Source organism: Wasmannia auropunctata, unplaced genomic scaffold (genome assembly GCF_000956235.1).
Source record: "Wasmannia auropunctata unplaced genomic scaffold, wasmannia.A_1.0 LD336101.1, whole genome shotgun sequence".
NCBI classification, from domain to species: Eukaryota; Metazoa; Arthropoda; class Insecta; order Hymenoptera; family Formicidae; genus Wasmannia; species Wasmannia auropunctata.
The window spans coordinates 4,038,131-4,062,670 of NW_012026789.1; the positions used below are offsets into that span (position 1 = coordinate 4,038,131).

Here is a 24,540-nt window from a genome sequence, read left to right on the forward strand (position 1 = left end):
ATCATCGTTAAAGAAGAGAAATCAATTGGAAAAAAAAGAATCGTGGAACTCGCACGCGGAGCATTACAGAAGTGTTCCTAATTAAAGTCATCAAGCCAGTTGAACAATTATCATTAATTACGTTGCCTCAACACTTACAACAACCATCACGTCTACCGTCGCTGAGAATAGTCCGTTCGATTTCACTTATGCCCGCATAACGCTCCTATTATAAGAAAGAAAGTAGGTATTTACAACACTCGTGGAGTACATCTTCGATACGTAGTATTATTAGGAAAAATAATATCTTGGTGATTTAAGTAAAATTGCATTTAAAGTGATAGTGTCGAAAAATATTTAACTAAAGAGATGTAAGTGCAAAGAGCAAGTGAAAGAGGAAAAGGATGCTGTTTGATCGGAGTGGCTCCCAACAGTGAGGGAGAGACAGCTCAGTTGTCGCATCGTTCTCTTTTTTTCACGAGAAAGAAACGTCTTCGTTATGTTCGGCAAGCCGGAAGATAAAGAGTAGCAAGGGTCCCTTCGACGAGAGTCGATTTCGAAACGCTTGCAGACGCGCCGCGTAAAGAGTACTGTGGCACAATAAAGATAACGATTTACGTTTGACTTTATCGTCGGGAAGCCAGGGCCAATGACTCGATGAACCAACTTCGTGTTTCGATGTCACGATTTATGGGCACTGTGCGTGGTGCCTTCTGAATGCCAAGGTAACGTTTCGAAATGGAGTGTGCTTAACGCGAAGTAATAATTAACAGCTAATTAATGCTACACATAATTAAATAGCTGTAAATTGTGCTCGTTTCCTTCGACATTTAGATAATATTAGGCCATTATTATAGCTTTATCTATAAAAAAACAGATCATATCTTCAAAATATTCTGAATTTAATTACGATTAATTCATTTGAAAAATAATATAGAATTATACAATTTATATAAAAATATAAAAGAATTGTTATATGAAATTAATGTTTTCCACGAAGATATCGTCAACAAATATTGAGATATTATGTTATTTTAATTCTGTCATTATTAAATTATATTATGGATTATTGATTACACTATTCATTACGAATGATAAACGATAATAATGTACAACATTACTACAAGTTATGTACTCGGCGAGTTTTTAATGAGAAATGAAATTATGATGTGCTGAAAATAGTCGATTGATTTTTACAAAAAAAATATAGCTAATAAAGGTAAAGGACTACAAAATATATATATATATATATATATATACCTATATATATATATACATATGTACTTATAAAGATCTCTAAGGTATACCTTTAGTTGAAAAAAAAAAGATTCTAAGATCTGTACGACTATGTGCACGGCGGAACGGGACCGTATTTCTCCGTGAAATTTAACGAACCCTCTCGCAATGGGACACCATTAAAAAAAATTCTTCAGCGTCATGTCGTAGAACGCACGCAATGGTGATGAACGCTACGAATGGGAGAGAGAAGGAGAAGAGATATTAAGGGAAAAAAGAAACAAGAAGAAAGAGCGACGACATCGCGAGGCGTTTCACGCAAACTTATGCAAATGCAGTGCAACGCGCACACATCGCGCAGTTAAGTAATGTTTACGGCTGTATACAGACACTATAATTTACAGTTCTTGCATTCTCCGATACGCGACCGCGGATTACGTTTTTGGAACTATAATAAAAGACGGTGAATTTCAGGTAGATAGCATGGTAGAATTTAAATTAGAATCATTGATGTGTGCTAGATATTTCTTAACGATTTATAAATTCCGTGCAAATAAAGTATTTGGAAAATTCCATAAACGATAATCGAGATATCTATATCATAGATCGGAGGCGTTAAATTTCAGGAGAAATTAATGCCCGACAATATGAATAATTGTCGAATGTTTTAAATACAGATAATTTTTTAAATATAGATAACACAATTTATATTAATGTTTTAACAATCTCTAAAACTTGCAAAACAATTAATATTAAATCCTTCTTCTTTTACTTCTTTCTTCTAACCTAACTCATTCACAAAATCCCGCTCTCGCACGATTTGCCGATTTTCCGACGATGTTCTTTCCGAGGTAAGAAACGACTTATCGCACGCATATAGACGGTTTTAATTATTTAACCTGACATCGAGTGCACTCCCGCCGAAAAAGTTTGTGCCGCGGTAGAAACTCGAAAATGCATTTCGTGCACGTAACGAACTTAAATGGTCAGAGCATGCACACCGGTTGCCCCGCGACCATTATCAGATCAATAATTGCGAAGGAGAGCCAAACTTCTCAAACTTTGGAACTGTTTCTAGCAAATTCATACTGCCACTCGGTCTCTAACTTCTCTTTGTATATCGATAAAAGATATCCTTGAAAGAGAGTTATTAACTATGACAAAGTCCCTATTAACTGTAAAAGTAATTGCGATAAATTCTGTGTTCATCTATTTATTTACAGATATTATAGAGAAAAATTAATAAAAAAACGATAAAGCATGAATGTACGTGAAACCCACTAGTTTCAGATAAAAAAAAAAGTTTGTCTAGACGAAAAACGCGGCAATTACATTGCACGCTTCTAATTTTAAACATGACTATATTCTGTGCACAATAACTATGTACGTAGATTAGGCCAATGTAATCTTGACTGACAAACAACTGTTGCGGTGCATAATTATTATTCACCACACGTTATAGCATGTTCCAAACCGCAAGGCGGCGCGGTGCCTAGAATCGATATTCTCAGGTTAACCGTACATCCACACACATATAGGGGGATGCTCATGGCGTTGATCGTCACGTCCCCCAATTAAGGTCTCGAGGTCGTTAACGAGCAAAATAATTAGGCTGTACACGATGGCGAGGATGACGAGGACAACGCGCGGTTCGTTAGTCCGTCTTCCCTCTTTAGGGTCGTACTATCGTGCTATATCTGGCAAAATAATGGACAAAATAAAAAGCGGCAGACGTATTCTTTAAGTGGTGGCGGGACCACGTCGTGAATTAATATGTTTAGCGAACAGAAACTTACTTACGGAATTCCTGCTTGAAAGATTATTACGCGCTCGGAAGAGATCGCGGTATTCTCGCAAAACGGACGAGTTTCAAAGCGTGCGAGTAATTGCTGGATCTCGTTTTTTTTCTGTCGACGCGAGCGCATTAAACATGAGCGTTTATTTCTGTGCGAAAGCGCAGAAAGCCTTGCTCCGATTCATCGTTCGATAAATCGAGATACCCAGTGTACGCTCCATCACGCGTGTCGCGTTATAACCAATCACAATCACGCTTCGCGGCTGTCTTGCGTGATCGCCGATAATAATTGGATTCGATCGGAAGTTCCATCCATCCGTGGAGCTTTGGGAGTTAAAGCGCGGCGTTAACGAAACTTTAACGTCGAGTTAACGACGCGACACGCTGAGCCGGTAACCCATAAATGCGCGGATGCCAGGGGGTTAAAAGCGAGAGGAAGAGGGAGAAAGAAAGAGAACTACGAGAGAGACGAAATGTGAGAGGGAAGGGAGAAATCTGTGAGCGCCACCCTTTCGTATGCAAATCCCGGGACACCTGGAGCCAAAGGCCGCATGCAAATCGGCGCTCGGGCCATCTGATCGGGCAGAACCTCCGCCTCTGAACCGGTCCGCGTTTTTTGCGAGTCCCAAAAATCGCACGTCTCTACCATATTCTTTTTTTTTTTCACGGTAGTAGAACATCGCTGGGAATTCGACTCGCGAAATTCAGTGCAAACGCGATATCGTTATAACATCGCCGCGAAATTGCATCGCTCGCAAATTAAATTTATGCAAACAGATGTGTATCATATTATACGTTTAATTATTTTCCTTTCCTGTTCTCTCTTTCTCTTCATTAGTAGATGTAATTAATATAAGAGTATTCTTGATTTGTTTCCAATCATTTCCTTACAGATCCCATGACAAATTACCATTTATCCCTAATCACGAGTCCGTTCATCGATCAAGTGAGGATCGAACCGGAGCGGCGATAAGCGCACGTAATAACCGATGTATATCTAAAATGACTTGTTATTACGTCAGATAGCTGATTTAAAAATTGGTACGCTCCATTAACTGCAAAAAAAATTGTTAATGTATGATTGTACGATGAGCGCGGCATGGCGATCGCATAAATAGCGACTGCTTCGAGCCATTGATTAATATCGAGCGATTGAAGCTACCGTGAATATCACCCTGTTAAAATGATACCGCACGAACGGACCGGGTCGGCGCGGCGCGGCGCGGGTGCGCGCGACCGTTTTTTCATTGATTTATTTCGCGCAAAAAGCAAGAGAGAGAGAGGGAGAGAGAGAGAAGCACATTTATCGGACGTGATTATCTGCGCCAGTAGCAGCACGCCGTGGAATACGCCGCGCCCTATCGTAATCATTAATTATCGCGCAGATAAATCGATTGCGCGCGACCCTGCGCGCGACACAAGTAACGCCGGCTCGATACGCGCATATATATACAGGCAGGTAAAAATGAACGACAGCGTAAGCGAAGGTGTAAACCGACGGGCAACCGATAACGCGAAAAAAAAATAATCGCGCGACGATAACGCCGATGAAAATATTATTGTTTGCGCACGCCACATTCCTCACAGGCGCGCCACGTGTGCGTTTTAGTGTGCGTGCTTGGAAAACCAGCTCCGAATAAGTTCTCTCGTCGCATCGGTATACCTCCGTAGTTTATCAACGTTAGCGGTATTTAATCAGATAAATTTTCGGGTGTGCACGAGGGGTATTGCATTATATAATGATGTAAATGATTCTATTCTGTGTCTCGCTCGTGTGCGTGTATGTATACACGCGTAGGTGCACGGAAAGAACGATTTTTTCGAAAGATCTAAAAATTTTGCTAAAAACAGATCTGAAAATAATTTTTTGTTGAATCATCAAAATAATTTGTTGGAATGTTAAAACTGATAAGCATTATTGCTTAATAAAAGTACGTTTTGATATTCTAGCGATCACTTTGACTTTCGCACAAAATTATTTTGATTATTGAACAAAAATTGTTTTCAGATCTGGATTCAGAAAATTGTTCTTTCCGTGTGCGTGTGTGCAGAGAATAAATTGTTCTATTGTGAACGCAGATATATACGGGGGGAGTAGCAGAACTTTTTCAGCACGCGATCTGCATAACTCCAATTAAAAGCAAGTTGTTTACCTAAAGATCGCTTACGCTCGCCTTTAATTTGTAATTTATTCTCGATAGAGCCGCGGGGAACGACGGGACGTTATACCCACGGTAACGGTTCTCGTTATCGTAAGAGGCGGTAGTTTCAGTTATAAGTGCGACTTATGCCACGTATTATATCGCGCTGAACCCGTATCTTTGATAGTCGACGGTGCTTTTAACGCCGTTCCGAGTAATCCGATCTAAGGCTAGACGCCAGCTGTACCGTAGCTCTAAGCGTGTGCGAAATAATTGCGGCCTTATCACCGAGCGCTTATCCCTAACCCGTCTTGAGATAGTTGGCGAAGACGCGATCCGCGAAGTAAGACGGACGCGTGAAACGCGCATGTATCGGCCAGTCAGATCGTTATCGAGCCATCGTGTTGTCAGACTCGCCTCCTTCATTTTTGCTTCTCTCTCTCTCTCTCTCTCTCTCTCTTCCATTTGCTTTCCGCGATACGCCTAATCGCACGATCATGGCGTAGCAGCTTATCCGCGGCTTTTACCGCAAAGACGTCACTTCGACGATGCCGTCGCGAGCCAACGTGAAACGCAGCAGAAACGTGAAACTTCGACTTCTCCCCGTTTGCGCGACATGAATTTCGCTTATCACGCGAATAATCGGTCTCTCCGATGGGTTAAAAATGTACGTTGGACGACGTCGCTATTTCAAAGAGAGGTAAACGTGTTCGAACGTGAAAACACTTATAATTAGATGTGACATCGCACGACAAAATGTAGTTATCGATATCGCTAAACGTTTGTATCGCATAACGCTTTAGATAATATGTTTGCGTCGCATTATATATGTTTCTCTTACATACGTGAAAAAAAACATGTTAAGTTATTACGATTCATCATCAGAAGGAAAAACAAAGATACCGACGGAATTGGTATCTCTTCTTCTTAGATATACAATTTTGATTAAAAGTATTACAGAGCGGGCATTTCTATAGGATTTTCTATTCTATTAAGATTATTAGGTACAAAGTTAAAAAATTTATGAATGTCGTTTAACCTAAACAGAAATATTTAATTTATTTCAGTCTCTTTAATTTTCCTTTAAAGTGAATCTTAGATTGTGATACTAAAATGATATAGGAAATTAGTTGACTTGATTTATCTTTTAGAGAGGTAATAAACCAAATTTTTTGAGCAACTACAACTTAATTAATTTTACACGAATATATTATTTATCATGTTTAGTGTATTTATCTTACGCTTTTCAAAGAGTTCACGATCGCGATAGAAACGCGAAAAAAAAATATATATATATATAAATGCAGAGAATCTCGTTGATACTCATATGATAAAAAAAAAAGATTTTCTATCCTGTAGTCTAACGAAGAGATAATCCAACAGTCTCTCCCCCTTCGACTCGGACATTCCCCCTTCCCAGTTGTGTCTGTTCTTCTAATCATTCAATCTGCCCGGTATCCTCTCCGATGTCATTGCGTCTATCGAGAGCGCCCGTGCGTGTCGGGTGTACGCATGCACGCTCGGCAACGATGAAGGACTACCGCGCCGCGCAGGTCAGCCATCTTGGTTGACGTCATCTCGCGCGCCGAGCACGCAACCGCGAAATGCCGACTTCCTCGTTGCGATAGCACCTTACTTTTTATTACTCCTTTCCCTGATTCTCTCCCTCGTCTATCCGGCGCACCCCCTCTCCCGCTCCTCTCCTCCTCCCTCCGCCATGCCAAGCCGATTTCTCTTTTTCCCTCTTTTTCCTCCTTTCCTCGCCGGGTACGCATCGTCGACGGCGTCGTGTGCAGACGTTCGCGTTTCAGTTGCGAAACGAAGCGAGACACCCCACCCGCGATACATGTAAAATGGCGGAATTTAATAGAAAGGCGCTATTCGCCGGTCGCACTTGGCGTGGAAGCCGGCGAGGCGGTCCACCGATTCTTATCGCTCTTATTTCTATTCCATTCCTGCGGAGACCGCGGGAGAGTGGATTGCCTCTATCGACTTCCTGATTACTTATAATCTATATAGGCGAATTTCGAAGAAAAACGCACATTCGAGGATTTATAGTCTGCGTTGGGCACGATGTCGATGTTTCGCGACAGTGGAAGACGGATGTTGTTCGATCGACTGTAAATTATCGTAGATCTCGTTCTTGACAAGAATTTATAGTTGACTTAAAAGCCAGCTCTGTGCCGGCCGTTAATTTTTTTCCGGGGCCCCGCGGTAGACCGTGTCTAACGGAGCATCCGGAATTTTCTGGTTTAACTCTTTTTGAAATATGCGTTTAATTCTGCGACAGCTGGTCGCTTCTTGCGGCCGCGGACGTTTAGTTAAATAAACTCTATCGCGCATCTGAAAATACACAACGAAGCTAAATGCACAAAAATAATTAATCATTAGCTAAAATTAATTTTAAATCAAATTAACATTTATTTAAATTAATAATAATTAAGCTCAATTTTTTTCTGAATGTAAAAATAACGTAAGAATACAATATTAATATATAACAATACTTAAAAAATTACGTGCCCTCTCCCTCTCTCTCTCTCTCTCTCTCTCTCTCTCTCTCTAGTATAATTTGTAACTTTACATTTTGTAGCATACCGTTCAAATTCCTGAAATATCAAGCTTATTATTTCGACCCCAACCAGCTTATTGATTAACTGAGGTGGGTTATCGATTACCCAGTGGAATGTCAAATTAATGTGAGAATATAAAACCCATGGTGACAGCCATTACGCAGAACGCGCACGGTCACCCCGTCGCGCACACTCGCACACATGTATTATTTCTTCAACTATAACATACGTTTTCCTGAAAGCCTGTAATAATCGACGATAGCCGACGGGTTGCCGTTAAAGACGTTAATCGGCTATCAACCGGAAAAGTACTAGGCACGTGCTCGATGTTACGGGCAGGGACGCCCTCTCGAGCCGGGTTCAAATTGACGTCGCGACGGCGCGCATCGCGACATACGGACGTCTAAATTTTTCAAGGCAACGAGCATTCCCGCTAATGACGATCGTTCGGCACGTCAAGTCGATATCACGCGACGTGACGCGGTAATTTGGATTCGTGCCGGGTCATTACTACGTTTCGCGTTATAGGGACAAGTTCAGAACCTCTCGAGCCTCTCGATCGACTACCAGTGCGTGCTGGTAGGTGTTTATAACCGCTGTTAAATCGGACTCTCTTTACGGGCCCAATAAAATACGATACGCGCGCGTATCGCTCACTCGCCGATCTCCGGTCGAACCTGTTCGAGATCGGGGTCAAGTTGTAAAAATAGACCTGATAGGGAGACACAAACTCCCTTCCCCCTATCATCGCTCAAATATTATTTATAAAAATATAATAATTTATTTACGCGTCCAGCGCTTTTTATGCCGATATCTCCGATTGGCTTCGCCTGCCACTTGAAAACCTGCTCCGTCCGGAAAAACGAGATCAAAAACCAGGCCGATATCCAGTCGAGTTAATAATCGAATCTGCACTTCATTATCTTTTTTACTGACATCGCTTTATATATGATTAACTATTTGATGCATGAGAAAGAAGATCGTGAGATCATGTGCACGCCTTAAAATTATTATCTGCTATCTTGCAAAGATTTTTTTAATATAACTTTTGCTTCGAAATCAATCATATCTGCGATTTTATCTGCGTTTTAGATAAGTTTCTGGATTCCGAAACATCAGCTACAAAATCGCAATTAAGCTTTCCGCGTTTCTTTCATTTAATGACGGTTCTCGCCAAGATTGATCTATCGAAAAACTTGATATAAATCTATTTTTCATGCATACAACGTAAACTGAAATTCTTCAATCATATTTACAGACTATAGTGTCTTTTATAAAAGATAGTCTTCCTTTTTACATGGACGGATTAGGATCACTCCGGCAGAAGCCGGAGTGTGATTTGTCTCGAGCGAAATTAACGATTCGCATGCGTCCGAGTTATGATTATCGTCGTGTTGCGCCCTATGCTAGGGGAATTACCCGTTGGTGACGGTTACTCGTCCGCTTTACTGCCTACCGTGGCATAGCTCTCACTGTAATATGCTAATAGGTAGATGGTAGCTCTCTACCCCGCGTAACGACGGATCGTCGTATCGTGTTTACGAGGTGAGCCGACCCCGGGGTTTCCCCTGGTGTCCCCCATACGCGCGCGATGAGAGAAGAGCCTTACGAGGATCGTCGAGAGAGTCATTCCCGCCGTGGTATTCGTTACGCTCCCGTAATTGCTGGGCGCGTCGGTTAAAGGCTGTGCCGCGCAAACCGATATATCGACGCGAAGTTCCGTCGCGTCGCTTGGACACGCGGGAATCGGGATCGTTTATCGGGAGGAATCGTAAAATAATCGGTTCGCGACGCTCCGGACTTTCTTTCCCCGCAACCCCCGTGAATTCCCGTCGATTTTGCGCACAAGCCTTAACTTTCATACCAACTATTCATTCGTATGTACCAATCGATGTATCGATTCGTATCGTATGTATCAATTCAACTTCGATTAATAGCAACGAAGGGTTTAAGCGCTATAAAGTCTGGGTTCTTTTTACCCGCTAGTTTGATATTCCGTACCATGTCTGTCACGTAACGTGTAATCATCGATCCGCTCGTTTCTGTTATAAGCAGGTTGCGCATCTGTACGCAAAATGTAATGCAATCTGAATTATCATTTCGAAATAAATGATTGCGTAAACAGATACGTGTTGCGAGCAACGGCGGGAGATCGTGGTCGCGCGAATCGCTCTCCCCCTCCAACTCCCTCCCCCCGTCAAGCAATATTGGAAACGAAGCAAAATTAATTAAACCGGCAGCGCTAGATCTGCCAAGCGCGCGTATATCGGTTGCAGCGATAATTAAAACTACCGACAGGACGAAAAATTTTTAATCAGCGGCACGACCGCGGCGCGCGCGGACGGGAGCGGATCGTCCGTCTGAACGGCACGCGATAATATGGCACCGACAAATTTTGATTCGGCGGTATACGCGAGGACGAAAAATGATAGAGGAAAAAAAAAGAAGAAACCGCGGGGGGGGGGAGGAAAAAATAAAAAACCTCGCTTGTTTGAGCGTATTGAAGCTAAACGGGGAGTTGGTTCGGTTTCCGCACACGATTGTCGGGCCCGGACGATTGACCGAGAGGCCGAATGGTTGGGAGTTGCTGTAGCACGCGGGCGTGGTGCGCGCGATAAAAATGGCGCACGCTCGACGCGACGAGGGAGACCCACCCTCTCCCCCTTTTTATTCCCGCATAAATGCCGTGTGTGTGATGCACCCCCAACAGACCGCCCCGGACTACCCTGTCGAAAAAACACTGTTCCTCCCTCTCTCCGTTTCTCGGCTTCCCTTGCGCTCTCTCTCTCTCTCTCTCTCTCTCTCTCTCTCTTTCTCTCCGTTATCCCTTCATAGTCCCATTCCACTGCCGCCACCCTCGCGTTTTGAACCATCTATCCATGATTGGGAGGCACGAGCCTGTTTAACCCTCGAGCGGCTTATTATGCAGCAGTCGTATGAACGGGCGGATAGATGGATGGCACGAGAATGGTTTCGTCAGAGGCCTGGACGACAGATTGAAGGATTTTGGAGGGTTTCGGCGGTTTCTCGTGTCGCATTGCGAAGAGAAGAGGTTTCCTTCTTTGTGGGCTCAAGTGGACGAAGTGAGCGTTGCCTTAAAGGCGAACGTGAAAGACCTGTTTTATGTTGTAAATGTCGTCGATGACAAACGATTCGATTAAAGTTCTCAGGCTTGCTGGTGACAGGGTTTTATCTCGCTTTTGTGCTACGTGATGGTGATGCGCGATAACACACTAATCATGGCAATAGACTGTCGAAATACTTTTACTTTCAGCATACATTAACGTTTAATACTACAATCAGAACAATTTGTTGATAAATATCTATTCTAAGCTTTTAAAAAATTATTGTTTATTGGTACACTATATGGTAACGACTCGAGAAATGACATCGTGGTGTGCTAATTGATACGAACAATTTATGGGGTGACAGCGCAGTTATATAGTTCTCCCCGACAGCTTGTCATAACACTAGACTTACTAGAGTAACTAGAGCCATGATGGTGCCATGGAATAGACACTAAAAGCAATCAATAATTAAGGTTATCCGGAAGTCCAATCGTTTGTCGCATTATAAGCTTGGCGCGTAATTAAGAGGAAATTTCACTTTTAAAATATAAAACGTTTTTCTTTAGACAATTTAGGAAGATTATTATCAAAGTAGTCAATTATTTTTACGTAATTATAACCGTTCATTGATGGTCATTTTAAAAGAAAATGTTTATCAATTGATTTGATTGATTAAGATATATTTACAACATGTTCATACCATATATACATATATAAATATTTTTTATTTTCTTACGAATGTATGCTATAATAAAAAAAAATTAAATATATTTACATTAAAAAATTTAACATGACAATTTGCGCTTCCCGATTGATAAATATCGTGTGGATTGTGTCGCTTGAGTGATTCAAGCAGCCCATGCGACATCCCGAACACCTGATGCCGTTGTTAAAAAAATAAAAAAAAAGAGCAAACGAGTCCGTATATAAAAAACGAGGCTAGGGTTGGTGAAGCAACGGGTAAAATCATCCCCTACAATCCCATTTCCGAGTGCAGTAAACCAGACGATGGAGGAGGACGCTGCTGAGCAATAAACCGATCCGGATGAACGTTTCATCGTGTACCGAACGATATCGTATCTGAAATTCCACAGAATGTCCGATCGTTTCACGCATCCGTGATCCATCTGTCTATCAATACATTATACGTGCGTATTTACGCATCTTTGTGAAGAACTGTATTATTTTTAACGCGATAACGTTAATCTAATCATTTTATTTGAAGCACTATTTGAGACTTTATATATCTAACTTTTCCAGATATCTGTAGATGCCCTTATTTTTTTTTGGTAAATATTCCTCTAAAAAATAGTTTTATTAGAAGATAATGTGTGTTGCGCGATTTGTACAATATTCGCCCGATAAATAGTTTTGTTGAAGTATGGAAAATAATTATAAATGAGCTGATTGGTCGAAAAAAGCTTGGCTGCACGGAACAGATCATTTCAGCAAAAAAAGGGGTATATTCCCCGGGTATAGCTTTAAATAGCGAGACGAAGCGATATTCCGTCGGGCTGACCGATGCACGCTACGTGCATGGATTACGTGCCTGCAATGTAGAAAGGGTCATGCTCACGCACGAGAAAACCGATTATCTATTGCACCGCGCCGTGCGCGTAGATAACTCTATCCTAATGCACAATAAGGAAACGTGGTACGTGCGTTAGAAGAGCGCATTGGAAGAGAGGAAAAAGTGGTGGACACCAATTATTGCGGTAATAATGAAGGAGAAAGCTAGTGGTCTGTTAAAACGTACACTAACGTCTTCGTTATTAGTTTGAATTCGCCAACATAATCGCTATACCATTTGCAATGCGATTTCTGAAATCTTATGGGCTAGCACTGAATAAAATTCACGTATATGAAGCACAAGTATTATTTATTTTACAGCAGTCTCTTAAATTGAAGAATATTCGGTTAACTGTGGAATTCGTCAACAAATCTTTGATACGATGATACGTGTGTCGAAAGATTATCAGATCTGAGAAATATACTTCTGGCAAATTTAGATATGGATCTTCTCAGCAAGGCTCTAGAATCTAGATACTCCGCAGCAGTAACTAGCAATTTAAAATACGTTCCGTTCGTTCGAACGTTCGGTACAATTTTCTGGAGCAATAGCGAGGAAAGCGATCTCCCGCGATCTTTTAACTTTCCAAACGGCGTTTCGCTCGTAAACTCGACCCGCCCGCGCGCCTTGTCCCTGAGAATCTCTGTCCTTAGACTATCGCTATACAATATTCATGCTGCCGTGCCAAGTGTCTCGCAATAACTTAGTTATCTCACGATGATTGTGACTCAAATATGCGCATGCGGAATATTAATGCCGTCGGAAAGAGCGCGCGCGTTGCAATATGCACGGAGACGCGGCGCGGCGCGACGCGGCGCGTCCGTGTGTGCGGCAGCCGGGGTGGCCCGGGTGCAACGGCGCGGGCGGGTGGAATCGCGACGCGAGAGAAACGGCCGCGGCGGGCGGGCGCCCGTCGTTGCAATTGCATTGTCTCTACCGCATCGGCCGGCGCGTATATAGCCGCGTTTACGCAGTTGCCGCTGTGGACGCTGTATCAGGGGTGTAATGGGCAACGTGCGCGCTGTCGATAGTTATTGCTTTGTTATTGGGACGCATGCGACGGGACGCGCCGCGCGCGTTCGCGCCACCGAGCGACGCGGCGCCGAATATTGCGCGGAGGTCGTTTTATTGGAAATTTCCCGCGGCCCACTTCTGGATTTCCGCGATTTTCCCGTTCGCGCGGACGTGACGACGCGTGCCAGCGCGGCGCTTTTCCACGTTCGCTTTCTCCCGGCGCGGCGCCCGCTTTTGCGCTTTTTTTTCTCCCTTTTTGCATCCTCTTTTTTTTTTTTTGCGAGCGGCATCCTGTAAAATCCGGAGCTTCCGAGTAAATCCGAGTTTATTATTAAATCAAAGCTCGTAACGCGACACGCGCGCAAACCGATATTTTTTTTTTAGAATATCTAGGTCACTAGAGACGATTTCAAAGTGTTTCGTGTGTTCAGCCTATGTAAAACGTGAATTAAATAAAGAATTTTGTGATGTTAGAAAAATTTAGACAAATGTTTAAGGCTGCGTTATTATAACAGAATAAAATGATGATAAAAATGTAATTGCCATAAAAAAAATGCGAGATTTAAAATAATTTTGTCACTGGGCAATTGACGTTTCTGAATTTATAGCATATTTCATCAAAAAGTTCGACACGCAGAGGCCTTTCTACGCTAACAGTTCCCTCCATTTTCGGAAGAACGTTCGATCCAATTGGATCCAATCACGAACACGGAACGGTAGGGACGTGCAGCCGCACGTGGCTTAATTGATTTGATTTCGAGGGGTTTTCATTCCACTTTCGACGCGTACTTCCCTGCAACGTGACATTAAACATTGCGTGGCACACCCTCCTCCCTCCCCCTCCCCCCCCTCTCTCTCTCTGCTCTTCGTCTTACCCTTGTGATTTTTCCAAAAGGTCGTCCAGGGTTCCGCTCGTGTTCGCACACACATACACAAACATGTAGAAAATCGAGAGCTTTTTATCCACGTTTACAGAAGTTAATATTTCTTTGTAATATTTAAGGATATATCATTTTTTATGCAGTTAATAGTGTAACTTAATTTTATTTTGTGAAAGAATGGAAAAAAATCGGTAAATCGCATGTCATGAAGCCTCTTTGTGAATGTAGGCGCACCAGACGCCATTATAATATGCTCCCGATTGTATTGTACATAAGTTACATGTCTCCTGATTGTGTTCGTCCATCGTGACTAGTAGCTGCCATCTTGTTTCTCTGAACGCAATTGATTACGAATAAATTACACATAATGAAGGAGAACCATTGCTTTATGAAATGCAGTCGACAATTCTTTCGCAATGTTCTTTATCAATAACGAGAATTATTTTTTGCCAATAATGATGTTAAAATGACCAAATATTGATTATTCAAGAAAAATAATTTTCAGTTTTATACAACAAAATCAAAGATCGATTTGTGATAAATAAACAACTTATATCTTTTCTCAAATCTATCGATTATTCACTATTATTCAATCTGTATCATTAATATTAACTAAAATTTATAAAAATGTAGCCATTATGATTAATAAAACTATAGTCAGGAGCAATGAAATTTTAGCTTTAAAGTCGTTCTGCTATATCATCAGGATTTTTATCGATATTTTTACTTTGTAAAGACACGATTCCTTCTCTATGTGTTAATTATCCTATTGTGCTAGAGTCGATTTAATATCGCGAAAGGATGAGTCGTCATAGCAGAAAACCGCAATTGCTCATGATGATTCCACGTTTCGTCACACGTTTGTTGCAAAATCTAATTTAGAGCGTACATACCGCGCGATAGTCGAGCGCTGGCGTCTGTACGACTCGAGGCAAATTGCGAGCGTAGAGCCGATTTCATCAACGTTCGCGCGAGGATATCATCGATCTCTTCGCCTATTACAGGACCAACCGAACCTAGCTTTGCCAGCACCGGAAACCGCAAGCGCGAATGATGATTCAGTGACTCGTCATACGCTCGTTACAAAATCTAATTTGAAATTGAGATGATGTGCGAGATTAAGGCGTGGAAAGTTCTGTCGTGTCGCAAGAAACCACCAGCAATTATACTAGCTTCGCCAATTATAGTTTAATTGGAAAGGCGTAAAAGGCTCATAATACCTATGGCTGTAAGCGTAAAAACTTTTCAGATTTGAATCGCTTAATCCTTATTCGAGAAAACAAGGAATGCGTTCACGCTCAATTAATTGTTGCATGATGCACAAAATTCTCAATTGTTATACTTTTGCAATTAATTGTTTTCATGTGTCGTCCATAATTGTAGCATGTTAAGCAGTTAATCTAAACAAAGGGAGCACAAGAGAAAAGAAATCGTGCATCGCCTCGTTTTACAATATAATTTTCAATATCCAGCTTATTAACCCGGAATAATACCGCGTCCCTGGAGCTTTAACCCTCCTTGAGATTACACGGCTTGTCTTCGTGTTGGTAGTAGTAGATCCAACACAATATATACTCGTATATCCGAACGAAATCTTATTCATGTCTCGTATTGCTGGGGTGAAGGAATGCGCATAGTCGTGAATTGAGACGCAAGAATTATGAAGTAATAGAAGCAGCGAATAGGTCAATTATTTCAACGAAAATCTCTAAACATCAGGACTATTTTACAGGCTATTGTTCTACATTTTTTAATAAAATATATTGCGCGATACACGCATTAAAAATTGTAAATCACGTATATGATGTAAATGTGTTATTTAGAGATGGTTCAGAGATCTTCTGATCTTCCTGATTATATTTTAAGAAACATAATAATTTATTATAGGTATATCTTTGAGAAAAAACATGTTAACATTATGTAGAATGTAAACTCACATTCATGTAATATTTTAAAAGAACATTTTTATAAATTTTAATTTTATTCGAGTATGACATCAATTATGCTTTCACATCCATAAAATTAATTTCGCTATATAAATTAAGAGATATATAAATTTTTGAATAGTGTTTCGGCTGCAAACATTTAAGCAGAAAAGAATTAAGAACAATGAATGGTGCGCAATTCAATTTAGCGGCCGCGTGACTTCATCACTTCGTCTCGCGCATCCTCAAACGAAGGAAGCCCTTTTCCCAATTCCCTGTGTCCCTTCAATGCGACGCCTATCTATCCACAACCACGTAGGCGTTTTTATGCGAACATTCCCGCGCCCTAACGCTCGCCTTCTTTTCGAGCTCGAGTGTGCCGGGCGAGTATTAAAGTTCTGTTTTACGTGCTACTCGCGGAAATGACGAATCCCGTTCTTCCTCGTGCTCCTCCTGGCAGGCAAGTTAATGGTCGAAGCTTCCGCGGACTTTCATAATTTCGAGGGAGACGAATCTCTTTCCGGGGAGACGTTTCGAAATCTCACTTTTCTTTCTGTTGGAGCTTCCCGAGAAGTTTGATTGCTACAACGCGCACCGTGATGTGTCTCAGGGAGAGATGTCAGCGTTCGGGCTTGTATGCGGGAGACCAACGATTTCGGATGATTAACGATATATATATGTAGCTAAGGAAACGTTACGTTATGCGAGCAGCTGCTCTTCTCCTCGCTCATATAAGCTAGCGGACAGCTCACGTCATTGTGTAAATTTATCTAACGAATTCCGAATTATTAGCTGAAATAACTGAGCGTCAGTAATTTGTTAAAGTACTATTAATCAAGTAATATCAAATAAAGAGGGAGCACTAAAAATGGATTTATTTGTACTATCATGTCACGTTACATTCGACGCGACTGAGCCATTACGTTAGTCATCGAAGGGAAAAATTATATTGACAGTGAAAAATTGGAAGACGAGAGGTCTCATGACTTTCAAATTTCGTTACATAATTCAGAAAGGCATTATAGCGATAGTAATAATTGATTCAAGTCGTAAAAGCTGTTACGTCATCATATGAGTAGCTACTCCGGCTACTTTCCGAAAACAAAATTATCGGCGATAGCCGTGTCGTATGAACAACTGCGTATAAGTTATACATGCCGAGATATCTATATTTCCTTGGTCGATCCGTGTATCCAGTGTCGATTATTTTTTTGCAGGATCGATAATTTTCGCCTCTCTCTCGCGTCCTAGTAAAAGACACATTCTGTGCCGACCACTATGCCGCGCAGCGCTGCGTACGTATTGTAACAACGAGCAATTTTGTTCGTCGGTGAACGGGCGGGCACCTTGCTATTCACCTTGAAACCGGTCCAACGGTGCTTCCCTTCGGCTCGGGCCGATCGAATCGAATCTCCATGTCCGATCTCTCGTTCACCCGCAAACGAGTTCCATCGCGCGCGGCTACGAGAATGATTCGCAAGTACCGGTGTTTACTCGTGCAGTCATCTTCTAAATTGCGACGCGTTTATGACTGCTTGTCGATGAGAGAGATCAATGCAGAGGCAAAAAAAAAGAAAGATTATTGCTACGCAGGCTCTCGTATTTCGAAGCGCTGGCGAGATCTAGAAGACAGTAATATCCATCTTTTATGTTCAGTAATTAGACGCGTAGAGAAGAGATGGACAGGGGAAAGGAGGAGGAAGAGAGAGATAGAAGAACGGGGGGAATAGCGTTTTATCAAATATATTTTATCTCACGAGGGATGCTAATAGCGATTCGTTATTCTGATTTCGACGATCGTTGATGCAATTGCGTGTTGCTGGCTTATATGGACACGGCGGTGCTCTCTTGCGTAATTAATTACCGATGGATCTACATACCGACTTGATCGATAGAGAATAACTCATTAATTCTATCTACTTCGGAATTACTTCGCCAATATGCTTCACGGAATTGTTCTCGTGATTTTCACGTTGTCCTTTTGCGGGACATCATCAATACCAAAAATATAATACAAGAAGCAGATTTTATTCGTTTGGCCACCGCCTTAGGAATTTGCCGTGTACTTCAAAATGCGTGACCCTTCGTGCTCCAGCGAGTCGAAAATTCGAGCGCCAGGCTGCGAGAATACACAAGAGGAAGAGTCGGCGAGTTCGAGAAAAGAGATCGCTCGACAGTGATATGTAATGTATCTGGCATGACAAGGCGAGAGCAATTAAATGTCGCCGGATGCAGCTGCAGGCGATTGCGTCATCGGAGCTACTTTGCAACCTTGATCTCTTCTCGGAGGGGTCTGTTCAGCCGCGGTTCCCCTCCCCTCCTCACTTTATATATCGGGTATCTCGCTCCTCCACCTCCGCCTCTCTCGTCCCTTTCGAAACTTCAGTGCCGTCCTCTCCTCGGCCGGCACTGATGATCGGCGTTGTCGTCGGACGCCGCCGTTTGCATTCTGCACTTGCGACGCGACAACTTCTACGCCTTTTTACGATCCGCGAAAGATGTAACGACGTTTTACGACCACGCACGTATGCGAGAGCGGCCGTGCGCGCGCGAGGTCCTTTCTAAAAAATGTCCACGACAGTCTAATAAAAAGTCACGATCCTATCCCGCCGTTTAGGATTTTACGATGATGCGTGGAGCGTTTTATAGTATGCCGAAGCGGAAGCGTCTATCGATTGACTGTGGTCCCGCGATCGGTTAGTCCGAAGGTGCGTCGCATTAAAAAACGCGCGTTTATCTTGTGGTTAACGATCGACTTCTCGAGCAAGATTTCAGTGTGTTACACGCGATCACCTTGTCCGGTTGATGAGAGAATAAATTAATAATTTAATAATCATTGAAAGAAGTGACAGGTTAACCTGTTGCACAAAAGGTTGTCGTTGGCCTTTAGAATTGGCTTTTGCCGTCTGCCTTCTGGAGCCATCGCGATTCTCCTTGCGGCGACGTTGCAAAAACGCGTGACGAAGCGGACCCTTTTTTTTGCTGTTTTGGGTCGCGTCGTGATACTTGCAAAGAATCGTGGGACTTGTTCAAAATTGCGTGCCACAGTTTAAGCTCTTTATATTAGCATGCCGTTAAGGATAAATTAACAATTTAGTAATTATTGATGGAGTTGATTTTAAAATAGTTCCCGCTGTGTCCAACTCTTTGGAATCCTTGCGCGTCTTAATGCGGCAACACATTACAAAAACGCGTGACGAAACGGACCGTTTTTTGCTATTTCGATGAATTGTAATCCTTTCGAGACTTGTTGAACCGTGCCATAGTTTAAGCTCATTATCCTTGCATGCTGATGGCTTGAGAATGTATTCTTAAGTACCGTCGAAGTTTATTATCACTTAAGAGCTAAAACGCGCATGTCTGCTTGTTTATTTATTTGTATTACATTACGAGAAATTAAGGAAATATCTGTAGAATTTTAATGGAATAACATGAGAAGATCCAGATGATAAGTGGTAAGAAGTGATATAATGCTACATCGTAATAAAATAAAAGACGATATGCTGAGAGAGATAACATGGGAGGAACTTTAGTGGGAAGCTATTTTTGTCAACTCAGTCAATTTAGGATTGGTTCAAATTAAGGTCAAAGTGGTCACGAACGTGGATGCGGGCGCGTAAAATCTCTTAAGCGGGAAAAAGAAGTTCCCACGAATCGTGGCAAACGTTGCGGAGATGCCTAGTCTTCGTGCGCTGACGGAGCTTCGTCTTAAATTCAATTCACACATGGTTAAACAAGCGTCACGTTTCTCTTTTTTTTTTTCCACACACAATCGTACTGTCACCGTCGTTGAGTCAAACGTGATGGCTCTCGTACCCTTTTAGAGCTCGTACGACACCACTTTTATTGCTCTTTTTCCGAGAATAACGAGCGAGAAGGGAGCCACAGTAGTAGAACATTATTAGTTTTTAGTGCCCTCAACAATGTAACGTCCCATTTTTGCTTGCGAAACTTGTAAACGCTATAAAATACGTCTACATAATAAATTTTTACCGTTGCAACGCGACACGATAGAAGATGGGCCGAAAAGAAAAGTCTGACGCGCTATAGTAAGAGCAGTCCAGCTTTATTTTTCGACCGATAACAGACCACGCGATCGATACTGCCAAAATAACTTTAACTGCAAAATTTACTTCTCGTCATATGTCAAACGAATTTCAGGCAGGCGTCAAAGATTGAATATCGACTTTTGTGACTCGGGTCACACGATCTATTGCCTTCGTACACGTTTGCGCATATATCGCACACCCTGTTCGGCCGGATTGGTTCAGCGGAAAGCCGATGCCGCCAGCTACTCTGAATAATTAAACTAGCTCCCTGATGCGTGATCTGATTGGTTTCACGCACGGAAATTCTCCGCGCGCTCGCATTTTACGACAAAAAAAATACTGCATGTTTAGTTCAATCTGTATCGCGGCGTTCGCGTGACATTCGCGATATCAAATTTAGCTCTGTTACCATCCTCACGTGCGATTGATGAAACACAAAAACGACATCGCGCAGAAAAAAAAAACTAATTAATTAATGCTTTATTTTTTTTCAAATATTCTACAATCGCGGATCGCAAACATTCGTTTAAAGATGTAATGTGATTCAAAAATTTGTTTGTGAATCCACAAATTTGCGTCAAAAAGATAATAATAATTGTGTGCTTTTACGATTCGCGATCGGTCGAGAAAATATACCGAATTAAAGTCGTACAGTGTATGTGATAAAATACATCATATACGAGAAATATTTAAAGATTCGTGACGAGGACTTTACAGAAGAATATTAGCTCGTAAGAGAATCTTGGAGGTATTCACTGTATCGTTATACTGCATTATACTTGTCTTAATCGACAAATCGATCGAGAAAACACGCTATCCGCATGAGCATAACGCACGGTGATCGAATAAGTGTTTCACGCAAATAAAGACCTCGCGGTAATGATATCATTCGACTGACTCAACAGCGGTCACATTGACCAGGCTAACGCGTTTAACTACGAACAAATGGCAATCGATGCTATTAATCGGCCGATAATCAAATCACTCAATTGACTTGGTTTTCCTTTGAACGCCCGATCAACGCCGATTACAGGGCACTTCTTCCTTCCGCGTTTTGCGCTAGTTCGTGCGAAAGTTCATCGCGAGTGCGAGCAACCTTTGGCAAATAAAGTCGCAACCTTTACAAATAAAGCGTACACTTTTAGATCACGTAATTATATGTTAATTCGCACGTTTTTTTTTAGTGCTGGAATATATAAAATAATTCACGTGTATATATAAACTGAGACTATATACCAGAATAAAGTTGGATAACAAAATTTTTTGTCGTCTTAAATAGCAGGGATATAAAAGTTCACAAACCATCACATTCGGGAAATCCGCTTTTTCTTGTAAATATAATTAAATAGTGGAAATTGAGGACTTACATTAACAGATTTTATTTTTACGTAATATTATTTTGTTTGCTGTTCAAAATATAGATTCATCTAATAATATTGCCTCAAATTGTTTAAAGATATTCGATTTAATATTCAGATAAAAATATACTTTTGATTATATGATGATGTTCAAATTCACTATTAATCACGTTTGCCGGTCACATACGAAGAAAACGATTAGTACATCTTAGGCGCAAAAGATATTCCACGCCCATTCTTCGCCTCTCTTTGTAACGAACGACTCGCAGAAAAAATCAATCATAGCCAATTATGCATTACGTGTTCGTAATAATTACGCCGTGCGATTCACGGACGCGAACGCGGTTGTAATTGGAGTATTTGTGCTCTCTTTTCTTCTGTCTCTTTCTCCTTCTCTCTCTCTCTCTCTCTCTCTCTCTCTCTCTTTCTCTCGTCGCGTTAGATATTTCTCCCACTCCTATCCTATGCGCTGCACAACTCGTCGTCATCTTCCTCTTCGTCTTCTTCCGCGGCAGCGGCATGGCATCGTGTCATTCTTCACCGCCAGGGGCGTCGGTGTTGCTGGTAGACTTCGAAGGAAGTAGGGGGAACCGTGCAGGGCCGTGTGTGTCCTCGGCGTGTGTGTTTCTCCGCTCGGTGCCCCTCCGAAACTCTTCAGTTCTTCGCGGGCCTTCGTACGGACTGGTTTCACGAGATCGAGCGTTCGACATTTCGAATATCACCGGTATCGTCTTATCCGAGGAATTCGATCCATCTGGATTTCGTATCGATCGAGAAGCGACTGTGATTACAAAAAGCGCCGAAGAGATATTTTTTCCAGTTTTTTTGAATTAAAAAAAAATTTCGCGGGTGACTTGATGATTTAACCGGCAACGTGGCAGTGCTCGTGGAGAGTTCACGTGATTAGCCGTCTCATTGAGTTCTTCCTCAACGTGCTCCATTTAGTACGAGGCGGCGCGGAGGATTGCTCCTTCGTTTCGTTCGGTTCATTAAACTCGTCTTTTCGCACTGAACGCGAGAAGATAATGCATTCGATTGTTCGAACATTCCCGTTGTTCGAAATACTAGTGAGAGTTGGAGTCTTCTGATATGTGATCGTGGACACATTATTTATATTTAAAACGTACTCCGAACCTTACACTTCAATCTTACAATAAGAATGTGCGCTATCATCAGGGATATATCTGTTTTAATTATAATTTACTTTATAGTTTACTGTATAGATGCTGTTCTTGTGTGCTTTTTTTCATTTTTATTTATTTCCAATTATTTCATAATAATATTGTCGAGATATTAATTTTGCGTTGCAATTTTTTAATTTAAGTCTATATTACTAAAATTTAAAATTACTAAATTTAAACGACGATTATATTCTGATTAATTTGTTTCTCTAAGGATATTACATATAAAAGGTACGTATCCCTCGTGTAGGACCACAAGAAAGTAAGAAAGCATAAAACACAAATGTTTGGTGCTTGTGACGTAGCGGGCACTCATCGACTGAAAACTCTAATGAAGGATGAAGAAAGAAGAGAGAGACGGTATCTAATGAATATGGTAGAGATCCAGCAGCGAGGTATAGAGTTCCTACGTAGTGTTCAGAAAGTAGGAACTTCATACCGTGCTCTTGGACTTGCCGAAAGATCTTCGACCGATACTCCACGTGTTCCACCGGCGATAAAAAAAAGTTCGAGACGCATGCAATCGCGGCGATGGCGAGGGGAGGGACCGATGGTGAGAGAAGCGAACGTGATCAGCATAAGATCGTAGATCGACAAAATCTCCAATCTCCCGATCGGATGCTGAATGCGAGATGCGAATGTGAAGCTACGTAAGTCACGAGGTATAATTAAGTTGAAAGACACAAAGAGGAGTTTTGTACAGGCATTAGATAACCCGGAGATATTGCAGGCGGACTAGAAGAGAGCGCAACATAACAGACAGACACATACATTCCACGGTATTTTATCGCGAGTGTCCAAGAATCACTTGCACGATCGTTACTCGAAGAGTGTGTTAGTAAATACAAATATATGGAATTTTTAATGCAGTCTCGACAGCGTGAATTATTAAGTCAAATGGATACCGTGCTGGCTAGTGATTTCTTTAATAACTGCCGTAATTACGATTACACGACTCTTTTTAATAAGTATTCAGATCCACACGCTCGTATTTAAAGCTACACAGTGACATATATTTGTATTTTACTTTTAGTGCAAAATGTAACTGTATAATTTCCACGTTAACATTGAACGCAAGCTTTATATCGAATAAATATAATTATTTGATCGTATCTAGTGTGTTGTACGTAGAATGTGAACATGCGAACGTGCGTGAACGGAACTCACTCTTAAACCATTCCTTGAGGAACGAGTAGATCTTGCACGTATTGCTCTCTAATAGGAACGAAACATATGTAAACATTCCTTTTAAACAATTAAAACCTCAATTAGCTTCGCAATTGGCCTTGGTGCAATCTAAAAATGAACATTTTGCGCAACGATATTGTCACATGTGTAAATCAATATCTATCAATATCAAACGTAAAATAAATATAAAATATAAACTACGATTTTGAAAAATTATCAAAATAATTGTATCTGCAGTTCCATACTGAATAGAGAATTATTATAATATCGTTGATTGCTCTTATTCCGAATATTGAAGTGTGTAATTCGTGAAGAGGACGTCCCGCAGCAGATATGTTCCGTTATGATTAATAATTAGCGATTAATTATCGATTCGTCGCGACACGCGGGACGATCGGTTTGCGAGGCTCGTGACCCCACGAGTGTGGCCTCTGTTTACGCAGCGTAAAATCGACGATTCGGAGACAAGTCGCCGCGCAACTTCACAAGTGTCCGTTCCAATGATACGATCTGCATTTTACATTTTAATTGACGCAATCAACTGATCTTGCAGAGCGTCTCTTTACGTGTATATATATATATATA

At 41.5% G+C, this 24,540-nt stretch overlaps 1 protein-coding gene across 3 annotated transcripts in view; it reads right to left on the reverse strand.

The window, feature by feature from the left end:
• Window positions 1-24,540, reverse strand: part of LOC105459858 (UPF0489 protein C5orf22 homolog) — a 595,978-nt gene that overhangs the window by 165,245 nt on the left and 406,193 nt on the right. The gene's annotated exons all lie outside the window — the stretch shown is intronic.